Source organism: Cervus elaphus, chromosome 1 (assembly GCF_910594005.1).
Source record: "Cervus elaphus chromosome 1, mCerEla1.1, whole genome shotgun sequence".
Taxonomy (NCBI): domain Eukaryota; kingdom Metazoa; phylum Chordata; class Mammalia; order Artiodactyla; family Cervidae; genus Cervus; species Cervus elaphus.
In genome coordinates this window covers 76,285,210-76,302,240 of record NC_057815.1, presented here as the reverse complement: position 1 = coordinate 76,302,240, position 17,031 = coordinate 76,285,210, and the positions used below count along the sequence as shown (strand labels likewise).

General features: G+C 45.8%; 1 protein-coding gene across 2 annotated transcripts in view; it reads left to right on the top strand.

Moving 5' to 3' along the window:
- Positions 1–17,031, top strand: part of LOC122697767 — a 200,956-nt gene that overhangs the window by 100,198 nt on the left and 83,727 nt on the right. The window lies entirely within an intron of this gene.

Here is a 17,031-nt window from a genome sequence, read left to right as displayed (position 1 = left end):
CGGTTGCCCTGCTGCTCCTGCAGTCGCAGGTGTTTGTCTGTCTTGGTCCTTTGCACTAAATCATCAGCAAATGTGCAGGCTTTGAATCTCAATTAAGCAACTGCACACCAAGCCATGTAATATCCAAACCCTGAAACTTGAGCAGACAGTAACAGCCCTCAAGGCCTTTTTGTGAGAAAAGCAGCTGCTTCCCCCCACCGAGGGCATATAACGGGGAGGAGAGAGAGACTAAAGAGTAAAGATGCACATTGTAGCCTCTGAATGCCATGACGACAGGATCGCTGCCTGAGGTGTGTTTGCAAGATTGGTTAGTGTATGTTTGTTAATATCATTCTCTGTATGAAAGACTGGGCTGCACACAGTGCTGTGTAAATCCCAGCTCCAACTTGTATTAACTGTGTAGTTTGGATCAAATTATTTAACCTTATTGAGGCTTTTGTAAAAATAACTCACATATATTGAGAGTTTTCTCTGCGTCTAGCACTGTGAAGCCTTTTGCACAGCCTTTCTTGTTTAATCTTAAAACAGCTTGATGAGAGAGTAGCAGATTGTCGGTCCACTGCCTGAACCCCCTTGCCTGTACCTTTCAGGGGATGCTGGCCTGACTCTCGGCTATGAACACTAACATTTCTTCGCCTAAGGACTTTCTCTGGCCACCAGAGCCCCTTTTGCAGGCAGGCCAGAAGCCCAAGGAATCAGTGCTCCCTAAAAGCAACCTTCAGTCACTGACTGATGGGAGTTAGTGTATAATATGAATACCCCAACTTCCTTACTCCTTGGCTGAGTTATCTGAGCTGCATGCTGTACACAGGCTCCCAGGCTTGCCTAGTGGGATTAGGCTCCATTTCCCAGATTGGTAGCTTGAAAAAAACTGAGATAAAATGTACACACCATAAAACGTGAGAGTGAAAGTCGCTCAGTCATGTCGGACTCTTTGCGACTCCATGGACTATATAGTCCATGGAATTCTCCAGGCCAGAATACTGGAATAGGTTAGCCTTTCCCCTCTCTAGGGGATTTTCCCAACCCAGAGAGCAAACCCAAGTCTCCCGCATCACTGGCAGATTCTTTCCCAGCTGAGCCACAAGGGAAGCCCACCATAAAACGTGCTATTTTAAAACCATTTAAGCATATAATTTGGTGGTTTTAGTATATTCACAATGCTGTCTGGCCATCACCACCATCTAATTCCAGAACTCCATCCCCCCCCCCCCCCCCGCCTTAAAAGAAACCCCATATCTGTTAGTAGTCATTTTCAGTTTCTCTCTCCTCCCATCCTCTGTCTCCATAGATTTGCCAATTCTGGACATTTCATATAAATGGAATCATAGTATATGTGATCTTTTGTGTTTGGTTTCTTTCACTTAGCATTACGTTTTTGAGGTTGGTCAATATTGCAGCTTTTATTAGTACTTTGTTTCCTTTTATGGTCAAATAATAATCCATTGTATTGATATTTTGTTTGTTCATTTGTCATTGGATGGACATTTGGGTTGTTTCCACTTTTTGGCTATTATGAATAATGCTACTATGCATATTTGTGTACAAGTTTTTGTGTGGACATGTTTTCAGTTCTTTTGGGTATGTACCTAGAATGGAATTGCTTGAATCATAGGGTAACTCATATATTTAACTTTTTAGTAACCATCAAACTGTTTTCCTTGATGACTATACCATTTATATTCCCACCAAAATGATGAGGATTTCAATTTCTGCACATCCTTGCCAATACTTGTTACTATCTGTCTTTTTTGCTTGTAGTCATCCTGGTGGAAATGAAGTGGTATCTCATTTTGATTTGCATTTCCCTGATAACTAATGATGTTCTGGATATTATGTCCTTGTTGGTCTTTGGTATATCTTCTTTGTAAACATACCTATTCAGATCCTTTCCCCATTTTTGAACTGGGGTATTTGGATTTCTACTGTTTGGTTGTGAGAGTTCTTTATATATTCTGAATACTACACCCTTATTATAAATGATTCACAAATACCTTCTCCCGGAGATCAAGATGTTGGAGTAGAGGGATGTGGAGCTCACTCACTTCCGCAAATACTTCAAAATATATCTATACGTGGAATAATTCTCAAGAATATCTACTGAAAGCCTGCAGAAGATCTCATGCAACCAAAGTTGCAACAAAGATCCCCACCTGCTTGGGTAGGACTATGGGAAAAAGGGAAAAGACAAATACTTTCTCCCATTCTGTGTTCTTTTTTTTTTTTCCACTTTCTTGCTAGTGTCCATTGACATGCATGAGCTTTTAATTTTGATGACAGTGGTCACTTCTTAAATAGCAAATGCTTTATTGGCTTCTTTCTCCTCTTGTCCCTTCCTCACTTCTGCAGGATGATTTAATCTATAAGATGTACCTTATAGTTTGCACTCACAGTGCAAATTTGCTATGTATAGAGAAACTAAATGTCTTCTTTCTTCAAAAGAATAGAACAACTTTCACTTGAGACTGCCTGCTTCTCTCATATGCTATGTAGTCCTGAATTGTCGCACTAATTTCACTTTGTGTGCACCTGTCAGTGATTCCTCCAGAACTGGCTTACACCTGCTTACTTATGAATAATAAATGTTTTTTTCAGCACTCGTGTTAGCTTTTAGGAGAATGTGTGCTTTATACTTTGAAATCCACAGCAGGAGGTAAAAACAGTATTTGAGGCCTTTTGTAATTTCACATCATTTGTCACATAGGGAAACTTGACAATGAATTTTCCCAACTCGCTCCAGGGCTACTTACTCTTTTTAAAGGAAGGATCAGCCTTGTAATTTCTTTGGGTTGACTCTTAATTTTATTGCCATCGAGAGCTAGTGGTGTGTCTTAGTTTAGATTGCTACGTGTGTGTGTGTGTGTGTGTGCAAGTCACTTCATTCGTGTCTGACTCTGCGATCCCATGGACTGTAGCCTGCCAGGCTCCTCTGTCTGTGGAATTCTGCAGGCAAGAATACTGGAGTGGGTAGCCATTTCCTCCTCCAGTGGATCTTCCTGACCCAGGATCAAACCTGCATCTCTTACGTCTCCTGCATTGGCAGGCAGGTTCTTTACCACTAGTGAGTGCCACCTGGGAAGCCCTGGGTTGCTCCAATAGAAATACAAACTACTGGCTTGGATAACAAGTTTGTTTCTCCCAGTTCTGGAAGCTGGGAAGCCCAGATCAGGATGCCAGCATGGGCGAGTTCTGGGAAGGGCCCTCTTCTTGGTTTACAGACACTTGCCTTCTTGCTGTATCCTCTCATGACCAAAAAAAGAGACAGAGCCACCCTCATGACCCCATCTCAATCTGATTGCCTCCCAGAGACTCCACCTCCTTCCTAATACCATTCCATCAAAGGGTAGGGTTTCAATATTTGAATTCAAGGGGGAAAGAGACATGCAGTCTACAGCATCACTTTTGTGACTTTTGAAGTCTTTCATTTGTAAATGGGCCTTCTAGAAAGGCAGTGTGCAGATAATGGTTGAGTCCTTCACCCAGTGGAGATTGTGTCTGTGTGGTCTCAATTCATTATCAACCATTTCATCCAGGTTCTGCTTCTGCCAGTCCTGGGGGGTAGGGAAGGGGATTGGCAGCATGTGAGGAAGAATTTCTGCCACAGTAGTGTCCTGTTTCATGTAGAAATCCCCAGATATTACGCATTGACTCCAAAACTGTGAAAATACCCTGACCATTGTGACCAGAGACTTCCTGATCATGGCAAAAAATGGATTCACCTTCATACGTTTTCTAAGAGATCTGAGGGTTGTTTAATATTAGGGCTGCTCACTTGACTGTCGGAAGCCAAGCCAGCACCACAGAGAGGTGTGAGGACCCTGGGAAGACCGGCCAGGGAGAGGCAGGCTGGTTGCCCCAGTGCGAGTCAGTGCGAGGAAGGCAGCTGGTCAGGCGGAAGCGGTGCCTCCCAGCCTGGCCTGCTCACTGGCCCTCTTCCACCTGGCTTTTCTAAGGATGGGTGGCTCTGCACATGTGCCAAACACCGTGGGATAATCAACGAACCACACCCGTGTCTAGAAGATTCCCTCTTTGAGGAGGGTCTTCTCCAGGAGAGAGAACCAGGGTAAAATGGAGGCTGTGGAGGGGGAAGGAGAGACAGTAGAAGAGGCCACGCAGACTGCCCAAAGTTCCCATCACTTTGACACGCAGAAGGGGTTAACTCATTCTTGAACAGTTTATCGCTCATCAATTGTAATTAAATGTGTTTATATTAAATTATGTTCTGTAATTAATGTAAAATCCTTTAGCCTATGCTGTTATTAGAACCAGATGCTGAAGTACCAACAGTATTTCAACATGACTGTGCTGCCTCGCCAGCTGTCTAACTGTAATTACTTTAATCTCAGCTTGTTATCTAATTATCACCTTTGTAAAGGGAGAAGTACTCTCTAATGCTTACTGATTGTTTCAGATGATGATGAAGAGCGGGGAACAGCTGTCAGAGATCGTGGGCCCTGCTTATCACCACGAAGGAACTTATCCTGAGACCTAGTCTGGGCCAAACTGCTGAAAAAAGGTGTCCCAGGCAGGAACTGGGGACTGGCCAGTAAGGGGAGACAGTTGGTGTGCTGGTGAAGGGTGTGGCCCCTGTGGATAGACTGTCAGGTGACATCTGCCTCCTCCAGTGATGGCGGGGAGGTGGGGGGACAGGTTAGTTAACCTGTTTAAGACTCAGTTGTCCCATCTGTAACATGGAGGCAGTATGATACTAGAATCTACCTCGAGGATTGCTGTGGAGACCAAATGAAGTACAGCATATGAAGCTGTTAGCGCGGTGTCTGATAAAATACACATACTTAGTAGATGTTAACTGTTTTTTCTTTTTGATAAAAATCAGTGTTGGTTTTCAGTATTTCCATCTTGGTCTTTGAAACAATTGAAATGGGTGTCTAAATGCCAGCAGCTTGACATGACCAGTGTGTTTTCCAGGTAATGCTCATGTCTGTCCTTTTGGGACTGAAATTTACCTTTGCATTGCTTATTCAAAAGTGGTTCACCCAACCAATGTAAATAAGTATTGTCAGGGAAATCTTGAAGCTCTTGAGGGGGAAATAAACTGTTTTGGAGTATCCTTCAGTACTTTATGCATGTGCTTGCGTTTCAGCAATTGATTTGGTAACTGTATTTCATTCCAAAATAATCATTAAAACAGATAGTCTTAGGATGTTATTAAGCCTTTACTATCCTCTCAGCTTTATCTCTCAGGGCTGCATTCCCATCAGAGGGGAGCTGGCAGGCTCTTCCTGCTATGAAATAGAACCTCTGTCTGTCCAGTTGACTGTGAGGTCCTTGAGGGCAGGACAGGCCCTTCGTCATTCTTCTGTATCCTGAGTAGATTGCCCTGCCTGGCAGGTATTTTGTCCTTCCTTAGGAAGTATTCCTGAAAGAACTAAACAAAAGAACTCAACCTCAGACCATGCTGATCACCCCGGGTTCTTCCTTTCCCAGTGGCAGGAAGAAACGCTGCCTCCTGGGGCTGCAGGGCAGGTCTCAGTCTCCCATGCTTGTTTTTGACATCTATTACTGGGCTCCTGTGGAGGCTCAGATGGTAAAGAATCCACCTGCAATGCCGAAGACCTGGGCTCGATCCCTGGTTGAGAGGATCGACTGGAGAAGGGGATGGCAACCCACTCCTGTTTCCAGGTGGCTGTAGTCATAGAGAACTCACCTGCCAATGCAGGAGACATAAGAGACACAGGTTCAATCCTTGCAACCTTCCCAGGGTCAGGAAGATACCCTGGAGGATGGCATGGCAACCCACCCCAGGATTCTTGCCTGGAGAACCCCATGGACAGAGGAGCCTGGTGGGCTATGGTCCATAGAGTTGCAAAGAGTCAGGCATGACTAAAGTGACTTAGCATGCACACACTGCATCCTCATGCCAGGAAACCACAAAGCAGGCCTGCAGGGAGAAAGATCAGAGCGTGCAGTGCGGTCTGACCTTCATGGTGACACGTCAGCCATGTGTGGTTCAGCAGTGAGAGGATCAGGAGACCTGAACTGACCCGTCCCAAAGCGGGCCGCCCGAGAAGGGCAGAGTAGCGGGTCTTTAATGTCAGGAATGCCCAGGTGCAAAGAGGGCTGCTCTGCGAGAAGGCTCCCACTATTCATCAGAACAGAAATACTACGAACTCCATATAAACTCCCTTCAGTAGAAGGCACACATCCAACTCTGAAGTTATTCTTGGTTACAGTATATTTGGTGCATCCCTGGTGACCTGGTGGTAAAGAATCTGCCTGTAGTGCAAGAGCGGCAAGACACGTGAGTTTGATCTCTGGGTCAGGAAGACCCCCTGGAGGAGGGCATGGCAACCCACTCCAGTACTCTTGCCTGCAGAATCCCATGGACAGAGGAGCCTGGTGGGCTCCAATCCACGGGGTTGCAAAGAGCTGGACACGACTGAAGTGACTTAGCACACACGCACACACAGTATATTTGGGTATTGAAGGAAATCGCCTGGAAGGAGAGAATCAACCCAGCAGCAGATTTCTCAAGTCTCTGTCTGAGCCTCATCTCCCATCACTCCTCTCATGGTTCCTTTGTCTCCTGCGATGGTAAAACCACGTGGTTGCTCACCAGCCATGTGCTGATTCGCAGCTCTGTGCATTTGGTTCAGCTGTTGCCTCTACCTGGAACGCCCCTGCTCCTATTCTTCAACAGTCCGACCCTCCCAACTGCCCGTCACAGGTATTAATAGGACTTGCGCCCATTCTCTGTATCCCCGTAGGATCCTGGCTTTTCTGTACCAGAGACCCAGAAACTTACAGGAAACAGCCAGATGTGAAACAGCCAGATACGAAGTATTTTTGTCTTGGTGGTGGGCTGTGTAGCCGCTCTGAGGCTCTGCTGCTGTGGTGGGAAGGCAGCCGTAGACAGCGTGTGGTTGAATCAAGGAAACCTTAGTGGAGTTCCCTGCTTGTTCCGTTTGTCCGTGCTCTTGTGGTTTCACAGTCCAAGTGACCCTTCTGGCTGCTTTGTCATGATCATTGATGCAGTGGCACTGAATTTTTCCTCTCCTGATGATGTGCCACCCAAATCTGAACTCCTCAGAATAGGGACTGCGGTGTCTTAGCCTTGCTTTCCTCAGAGAGCAGAACAGAGACAAGCTTGTGCATACAGGTGGTTTGTTTTAGAAATGGGTCCCCAAGGAGAAGGAGGGGGGCCCAGGAGGAGTGAACTCGAAGGAAGGCCAACCCAGTATTACTGGGCTGATCAGCAGAGTGGGCAGCAGCAGCCGGATCCCACTGGGCATCCCACTCCCCCTCCAGGAGCTGTGTAGAATGGGCCTTGGAGTTCTCTGCCCACAGGACAGAAACAGGAGCGTTTATCCGCTGGCTCCATCCCTCCTTGGTCCAGGTTTGCTCTATGGAGTGTTAGCTCTTTTTTCTCCAAGTGTGTGCATGTGTCAGATTCACTGAACGGATTGCTGCCACCCTAGGTCAGAAAGCGGGAGACTCTCCACGCTGTCCAGGCAAGGGGCTGCCCGGTCACACCTGAGCACCAGCAAGGCCGGTTGCTGCAGCAATGGCTGGGGATCAAAAGGGGGAACTGAGGAGGTGAGGCCACCTGGCAGAGGTGTCCGAACGTGTACTGTACCTGTTCCGTTGCCCAGCGTAGTAAGTTGCATGTGCAGCGGCAGTGGTTAAGAGGACAGCTTCGGGTGCCAGACTGCTCAGGTTTTGCTTCTGGTGCTTCTTCTTACTGACTGTATCATCTCATCTCAGGCGGTCTCCTTAGCCCCCACTTTTTCACTCCTGTCTAGAGTGGGGATTACAGTCCTTACTTCAAAGGCTGTTGTGACGGACAGGATGCTTAGAAAGGGGCCCATGTTACATGCTCAGCCAATGATAGGTACTTAGTAAATACTGAAGGGTTTTTGACAGTGGGCTTTTGTAAGCCAATACTTCTATCTTTGTTTATTTTTTAATGTTTGACTAAATACATTTAACACTCCTTTCAAAAAAGTATTGAAATACTGAAATATCTTACCAAATAAAAAGCATTAAGTAAGTCTTTTTCATTAGAAATGGAAAAATAGAAAATAAGAAAGAAAAAGGCACAAAACATCAACCTACTGCTGAGATTGAGTATGACATTAACCTCTGGGCTTCCTAGCACCCAAAAAACAAGGGAAACAAGCTATATAGTTCTTATTATCTGATAAGAGAAAACATTATTTCTTCCAGAAAAAAACAAACTTTTTTCTCTCAAATTAAGTTCTAAAGGGAATTTAAAGGAATTTACTAAGGAGGCTTGAGCAACAAAATAAAAAGGATGTAACTAGTGTGGAAAGAGAGATTTTTATCTGTTGCAAGTCTGACTGGTACTTGCCGTGTGTGGGTGCTCACTGAACAAATGAAAAATGGGAAGTGTTTTCAGTGGCAGATTTTCTTTCAAAAGAGCTGGTATCCTGCCTCTGATAATGGGTATGAAAGCGTGACTCTTAAAGAATCTGCCTGCAATGCAGGAGACCTGGTTTTGATCCCTGAGTTGGGAGGGCATGGAGGAGAAGAATACCCACTCCAGTGTTCTTGCCTGGAGAATCCCATGGACAGAGGAGCCTGGCGGGCTGCAGTCCATGGGGTTGAAAAGAGTCGGACACGCCTGAGCCCTAAGCACAGCACAGCGTCAGATTTGGAGCCAGCGTGGAGGACAGAGGTGAGTGGGTCTGCCGCTGGGGATGTGTGGGGGGGACTGGGGAGCAGGTGGCAGGTCTTTCAGCTGCCTCCTTGCTCAGAAAGCTGGCCTGACCCCTCCGACCTCTGCTGCTTCCTCTTTCCAGGTCTCCTTCCTTGGTTCTCCATCTCAGGCTTACTGAGCAGACTCCTTCTGCGTCTTCCTGAGGACAGTCCTGCCCATCCTCCCAGCACGAGACTTCCCTGCTGGGGTGGCCCTGGGTGTCCCAGTCAGCCAGACACCACACAGGGCTCTCTCTGCCTTTCTTCTTCTGAGTCTCATCTCTGAGACCCTGCATGGACCGTATGCCCTCTTGAGTACATTTGTATCTCGGGGTCTCCGCTTACATATAGTTCCTCCATCAATCTGAAGTTCTCAGTTCAAATATTATGATCTACCTCCCCGAGTCCATGGAAATCTCATTATAAGTAAGGTAATCTCATTTGCCAGTGTGTGCTACAACCCACAGGCTCGGAAACGTCCAGATCCAGGATGCCTGGGAAGTCGGGCTATCAGATTAATATACTGTGTGAAAATTGGGGCCGGAGGTCACCAGTCTCCTGATACACAAATCTCCCTCTGAGAATCTCATTTCATTCAGACTATCAGTTAGATTAGAAATACCCTAATTATCCCACTGAAATTAAATTACTTTATGTTAGGGTGATATAATGAACAACCATAAAGAGTAGATATACAACCAGTCATCTTATTAGTCACAGCAAGACCAGACCCTACACTAAATGGACCTTGCTGACTATTGTCAGCTAGTCCCTGTCTTCATAAAAAGAAAGGGAAAGGGAAAGAGGAAGATGAGCTAGTTCTTGTGATTTTGCTTGGTGGGCTCCTGCTGCATTTCTCCACTGAGCTGCTAAGAGTTTCTCCCCAGAGGCGCTGCTTCTGGTCATTAGTGGGGGGAAAGCAGCCACTGTGCTCCTGACTTATTCATCCCCATGGCAATGGGAGGTCTCAGGACTTCCAGGACAGGGCCAGGCATGCACAGTCCTTCACTTCCTTTTAAAATTTTTTTTACTTTTAATTTTTATCAGAATATAGTTGCTTTACAATCCTGTGTTAGTTTCTAATATATAGCAAAGTGAATCAGTTATACGTATACATATATTCCCTCTTTTTTGGATTTGCTTCCCATTTAGGTCACCACAGAGCACTGAGTAGGGTTCCCTGAGCTATACGGTAGGTTCTCATTAGCTATCTGTTTTATACATAGTGTCAATAGTGTATTAATATATATGTCAATCCCAAACTCCAGTTCATCCCGTCCTCCCTTCCCCTCTTGGGTGACCATATGTTTGTTCTCTACCTCTGTGTCTCTATTTCTGTTTTGTAAATAAGATCATCTATACCATTTTCTAGATTCCATGTATATGTGTTAACATACAATATTTGTTCTTCCCTTTCTAACTTATTTCACTCTATATAACACTTTCTAGTTCCATTTGTGTCTCTACAAATGACCAAATTTCATTCCTTTTTATGGCTGAGTAATATTCCATTGTATATATGCACCACATTTTCTTTATCTGTTCCTCTGCTGATGGACATTTAGGTTGATTTCATGTCCTGGCTATTGTAAATAGTGCTGCAATGAACAATGGGGTACATGTGTCATTTTGAATCATGGTTTTCTCTGGGTATGTGCCCAGTGGTGGGATTGCTGGGTCATATGGTAGTTCTGTTTTTAGTTTTTAAAGGAACTTCCTTACTGTTCACTTTTTAATTCCAGAAACCTTCCCAGTACTGTCATAAAGTGATATGGCTCTGTTGCTAGGGTGCACCTGTCCTCCTAGAAGGACTAACCTCTATCAGTTGTATTTGTTAAAGTAAATAATGCTAGCAACTATAATGAATTACCTCCAAATCTCAGTGACTTAACACAACAAAAGTTTATTTCTTGTTTAGATCACTGTCAAATGGAGGTCTGTGTGTGTGTTTGTGGTGGTGGGGGGGTGATGTTTTGTCCATTCAGTTACTCAAGAACCCACCTTGTGGTTTTGAGCTCTCATAGATCAGATTTCTGAAGAGCAGGACTGTTGACATTTTGGGGCTAGATAATTCTTTGTTGGGGAGGACTGTCCTGTGCATTGTAGGATGCTTAGCTGCATCTCTGGCGTCTGCCTGTTAGACGTCAGCTGAACACCCGCCCAGTGTAACAGCCAAAAATGCCTCCACATACTACCAGATGTCCTCAGGGGAGGGGGACAAAATTGTCCTGAGAACCACCGAATAGATAGTACTGTCATTTTAAAGTGCATATACATTTGAACTTCTCTCTCAGGCAGAGGATATATAGATACATTTGGGAAGAGATTATTCTGTGTGCTGATGACCCATCACTGGACTTGGTACCTCAATGCTTATTATTCTCCGTGTTGTTGTCTGTGCCCGATGGGTCATTTCCCAGAGAGGTGAAGGGATGTACTGTCTGATTTACTAACTTATTGCCCAGGTGATAACATCACACCTTAAAATTGTGCTACTAGGTAATTCTGTAGCGGAAAGAGTTTTGGTGTTAGACACTCTTGTCCTGAATTCCTGAGTTGACTGTGCCACTGCCCTTGTGATTATGGGTGACTCAGGTCACTGCCAGGGTAAGTGAGACTCTGAACACCCTACTTCCCTTGATGGGTTTTGGCAAACAACTCCCCCTCCCACATCCCTTCTAATCTGGCTGCCATACTGTAGCCAGAGAGACGTTTTCTTAATTTTTTTTCCAGAGAGACATTTTCGAATGGCCCTCATCCCCTTTACAACTTTTCCATGGCATCCAATTTGCATTTCAAATAAAGGCAAAACTCCTCCACAGGTCCTGCAGAGCAGGGTCTCCCCTTTTTCAGGCTCCTTTGGTGTCTTGTTCCCCTATTTTACCAAGCTTAATGTATCCTAGCCTTTTTCCCCCCCAGCTTTCACCACGCCCCTGACCTTGTTGGGCTTGCCTATTCTGTGCCCTCTGCCTCAGGGGTTTCCCTTCTCTCTTCTCTTGGCTCTTTCTGACCTTTAATAGTTCTCAGCTGAATGGTCACTTTGTCAGGGATGTCTTCTGGATGCCCTGACCAGCTCTAATCCCCCGCTCCTGGGCTCTCTCTCAGCATCGCCCACAGGATCACGTTGTCAGAGTTGCAGCTTTACATTCATTGGAAAAGCCATTTGAATGCATCCTGTCTGTCATTTGTAATCGCCACAAGAGCTGTGACTCAGGTTATATCCCAGGGCCTGGCAGAGTGCCTGGCACATAGTAGGTGCTAATACCTTTTTCTTGTGTGAATGAATTAGAGATTTGGGCTGTCTGAAAATATTAGTCAATCAGGCCTGCCACTGAAATGCAACCTGTTTGAGTCACTGTAAACTTGCTGACAATTAAGAAATATGATTTCCATATTAAGCTCAAGGGGTACCCCCAAGAAACCTAAGGTGGTCAGTGAATATGGTGTGGCATTCAGTATATCAGTCAGCCTGAGTTAATCATTTCTATTGGAAATCTTATTAGAACTCAGAAACCCCACAGCCTTCCAAAACCTTTTATGTGTAAATGCTTATACCTGGGCCATCTGTAGGCAGCTAGCAAGGCCTAGGATCCTGACTGTGGTAGAAAGTACAGTTTGCAGGTCAGGAGCCTGGTTTGGGGGAGGGGAAGACTACTAACCATGCGGCAGTGACTCCAGGGCTCTCAGCCCACTCATTCCCTCCCCAGGTTAAGGGATGGGGTGAGTCCGTGAGTGTCTAGATACCAAAGTCAGTCGGAGGAAGGATCTGCAGTCTCACAAGAGCCTCAGTCTCTTACAATTCACAGCATGTGGCCACCTCTCAGCTCTGAACAGAGTGAGGTATGAAGTCATTTGCAAAGCTGCGTCTATGAAATTCCATTACACCATGCTTTTCAATTTAAAGGGAAAGACCTTTGCGGAAACTAATTTGCAGTTGCTTTTAATCATGGAGCTTGGACACGGCAGGCTTTCCCCATCGCTGCAGCTACAAAGGCTCACACTGGTTTGCAGATTTGGTCCTCCTTTCCCCACCCCAGCTCAGCTCCTGGATTCCATCTGTGGTTCTTGTATGTCCTTTAATTTTTGTAATGTTTGAGATAAAAATGAAGCCATTATGTTTAGTGTTCCTGGTGAATGTAAATATTTTGCAATCAGAACCCACTTGAAAACAGAGTCAAATCAAAGTAAATAGGATGTGCTCTTGAAAGGGGAACATCCTGGGGCTGCTTCTTCTCCCCTGTCAATCTCTCCTGCCTCCCAGGACTGTCCCTCGGGTTCCTTTGGTCCTTCATTCATTCCAGCCCTGGGGTTGTTCAAGATCCGGAAAAGGGCAGCCAGGAGTTCTGGAAAGTGAAAAACACCTTGATAAGAGTCAAGAAATCTGGGTCCAATCTCAGCTGTCCTGTTTACCAGGTTGAGTGCCTTGGGAAATTCATTAAACCTATATGGGTATCTCACTTATCAAATGAAGATAATTATACTTACCCTGGAGAGCATATGAGGTTTGGAGGGAAGATTGGGTTAGATCAAACGTAAGCACGTGGGTCTACTCATGGGTCTGGGGTTGTTAGGGAGTTGGTGATACCGATTTACCCCAGGTTACGTACTGAAGAGCGGCTGCCTCAGTCGAAAAACTGTGCTGACCAGAACCTCTCCAAGATAAATTCCACAGCTGCTTTAAATCCCTTTTGGAGAAGGAAATGGCAACCCACTCCAGGATCCTTGCCTGGAGAATCCCATGGACGGAGGAGCCTGGTAGGCTACAGTCCACAGGGTCGCAAAGAGTCGGACATGACTGAGCAACTTCACTTTCACTTTAAATCACTTTGGGCTGAACCTTTGCAGCCCCTGGAATCTCCTGGGGAAAGTAGGAAGATTCTGGAAAGAATCAGGCACTAATTAACCCATTTTCAGTCATCATCATTTAGGACAGATTTGTTTATCAGATAGGCATTCCCTGATAGCTCAGTTGGTAAAGAATCTGCCTGCAATGCAGGAGACCCTGGTTTGATTCCTGAGTCTGGAAGATCCCCTGGAGAAGGGATAGGCTACCCACTCCAGTATTTTTGGGCTTCCCCTGTGGCTCATCTGGTAAAGAATCTGCCTGCAATGTGGGAGACATGGGTTCAATCCCTGGGTTGGGAAGATCCCCTGGAGAAGAGAAAGTCTACCCACTCCAGTATTCTGGCATAGAGAATTCCATGGACTGCAGTCCATAGGGTTGCAAAGAGTTGGACACAGCTGAGTAACTTTTACTTTCACTTTCTGGGGGAGAAGAATAAAGAGCGGGATGTGGAGATAGGTGAATATTGGATGGGAAGTTTCATGGGGTGTTGGGGGCAACTGGGGGAAGTTGTGAATGTCTTTACAACACAGCGTTCTGGCACTATGCTCAACCCAGACTTGGTAAGATGAGGTATAAGAGTGACAGATAACACATCAGGTACTGGATTATTTCACTTGTCAGTTAGTATTAATCATTCTTTTTGGCTGTCAGCAACCAAACACGTTTCCTATAACTGTAGGAAACTCCTCTTCTCCAACACGCATATGTAGAAGCTGAAAATGCCAGGTACTTGTTCTCCCAGCCTCCTTTGCAGCTAAAATGCTGGCACAGGACCCAGGCTTTGTCAATTCACCTGCCTCAGGCTGTGAATCGGCAGCTACCAACGTGTCAATGTAGAGACTGTTCAGAATCCATCCTGGCCAAGGTGGAGGACCAGTGGCATCCCATGTAGGATGGCAGCCAAGACAGTGACCCTGTCCGGAGTGTTTCTGTGGATAAAGGCCGTGGCAGAGATTTCTTCAGGGGATTCATTGACTGAACAAGCTCAGCCTATGATGGGCAAAGTGCCCATGCTAAAGAGTTTGCTACTTACTTACATGCTAACTGTCACTTTGTAGGGAGAAAAGAATCAAGTATTTTCATAATCAGCAGGCTTCAAGCTGTTTGAGTGAGGAAAACAATGTCATGTGGAGGTGCAGGACACTGATTTTGGTGTCAGGGGTCTGAGTTCCTATCCCAGATCATCCAGTTAGCCGTGTCACCTTGGGAAATGTATTTACCATTTCTAGGTTTCCATTTGTTTGTCTCAAGAATGAGGATAGGAATAGCCCTACCTCATAGATTCATTCTGAGAATTAGATGAGATAGGGATCACAAGACCAATGGGAGCAAAATCAGGAGAGAGAGGTGTCATGAGGACGGTTTCAAGGAGGGAAGGATAACAGGGTGAACACCGCTGTGAGACCAAGGAGGATGAAGATCGGACTTCTCGACCAAACATCACTGGAGAGATTAACCAGGACTTCTAGTGCAGTGTTGCGACATGACTCCTATGGGGGTGGTGGGGAGTGTGGTTTGAAGAGGAGATCCCACCTGAAGAAATAGAGACAGAAAGCACAGACAGCTCTCTCTAAGGGTTTGAGAGCACGGGGTGGTGTGTGATCAAGAGAAGTCTTAGTATTTTTTTTGTGATATTAAGATGAGAATATCATGAACCTACTGTGGACAGAGTTGAGGGGGGAGGTTGAATTATAAAAAAAAGAGAGGAGACTGAAAATGAGAATTCTCTGAGGAACAGAGAGGATGGGACTCAAAGCCCCGATAAAAGTCCTGGCCAGACAGGAGGAGGGACATTGCCATGGAATCAGAGCAGAGAAGGGAGGAGTGGGCAGGGTGCGGGGGGTCACCTAAAGTGGTAGTGAAAGCTGAGAGAGTGTGCTGACTTCCTTTCTTTCTGAAATAGTAGGTCAAGTCATCTGCTGTGACTGTGGGGTTGCAGGTCAGAGCAGGCCAGAGATTCGAGGAGAGTGGAGGAAGTTAAAATGTCAAGGTCAGAGAGACCATGAGTATGAGTCAGATACTGGCTAGGCGGCTATAGCAGATCTCCCCAAATGCTGGGCTTAAACAAGAGAGAGGTTTATTTATCTCTTATCAGCAGTGCAGGTGGAGGGTCTGAGGCTGACGGGGGGCTCAGCAGTATTGAGCACGGGGGCAGTCAGTCAGATCACAGAGGGCTTTGTTGGCCAAGGAAAGAACTTTTTATTCTGTTATTAAAGCTACTGGGAGGGGTGCAGGCAATGGGTAGAGGTCGTGGAGAGTGTTGGGGAGGGCCCCAGGGAATGCATGCCTGACTAGGGTCTAGAAAGCTGAGACATTCTGGCAAAGAGGAAAGGAGCAGGAGTTCCCTCCACCTTCGCCCTCTGAGCACAGAGGAGCTGTGGGCACTCACCTGCATATCCCCAGTTGTGTGGACCTGTTAGTGGAGAGGAGAAGGTTTGACTTCACTCTGTCCTGAAGTTCTTCTTGCTTCTTGGACGTTTCTAACTGCCCAAAGTGCTTTGCATTTTATATTATCTACTCACACACATACACACTCACACCACTCAGATACACATACACTCATGCACTTCCATGCCCACACACTGATGGGGCACTGGCTCTGGAATCAGACTTGGATTCCCAGAAATTCCCAGTGACCCCAGCAATTGCACTTAATAGCTGTGTGTCCTTTTAGCAATGAATTAACCTTTTGGACACTCCATTTCCTCCTCTTTAAGATGGTAATATGAATAGAATACTCCTCATACAGTTGTTGTGAAGAGCAAGTTAGAGAAAGCATGTAAAGCATAGTTACCGACACTTAGGAAGTGAAGTGCATGCGTACTCAATCGTGATCAACTCTTTGTGACCCCATGGACTATAGCATGCCATGCTTCTCTGTCCATAGAATTATCCCAGCAAGAATACTGGAGTGGGTTGCTATTTCTCTCTTCAGGGGATCTTCCCAACCCAGGGATCAAACCCACATCTCCTGCAGCTCCTGCATTGGCAGTTGGATTCCTTACCACTGAGCCACCTACGAAGCCCTCCTAGTATGTATAGTAAATGCTCAATAAATTGCAGCTACCATTATTAAGCTTAATAAGTAGTAGCTGTCATCATTATCATTATCATTTACTGTTTTTCCAAGAAATTTCCTTTAGCTATTGAAACAAAATGTCTAACAACTCCAAAAGTACATGTGCTTTTCAAAAAATCTCTCTATTTTGAGCCAGCATTTCTCTTCCTCTTGGGGTCTGACTAGGCCACCTGGAGTCTGGAGAGGAAGTTATGGGTGATGCTCTTCAATGGGAGACCACCTGTCCATGCTTTGTGGTCTCCTCAGAGAAATCTGTTGTCCTGGGAAGCCTTTTCTTTGGATGGCAATCTGGCTGCTAAAATGAAGCTGGGCTTTTTTGTGTCTGAGCGCATACCGGTTCCAGGGCTCTGCTGGGGGTGGAACAGCCTGTCATTAGCAGGTGATGCTGGAGCTTCCTGCTGGCAGCCCCTGTTCCTCACAGAGTTAC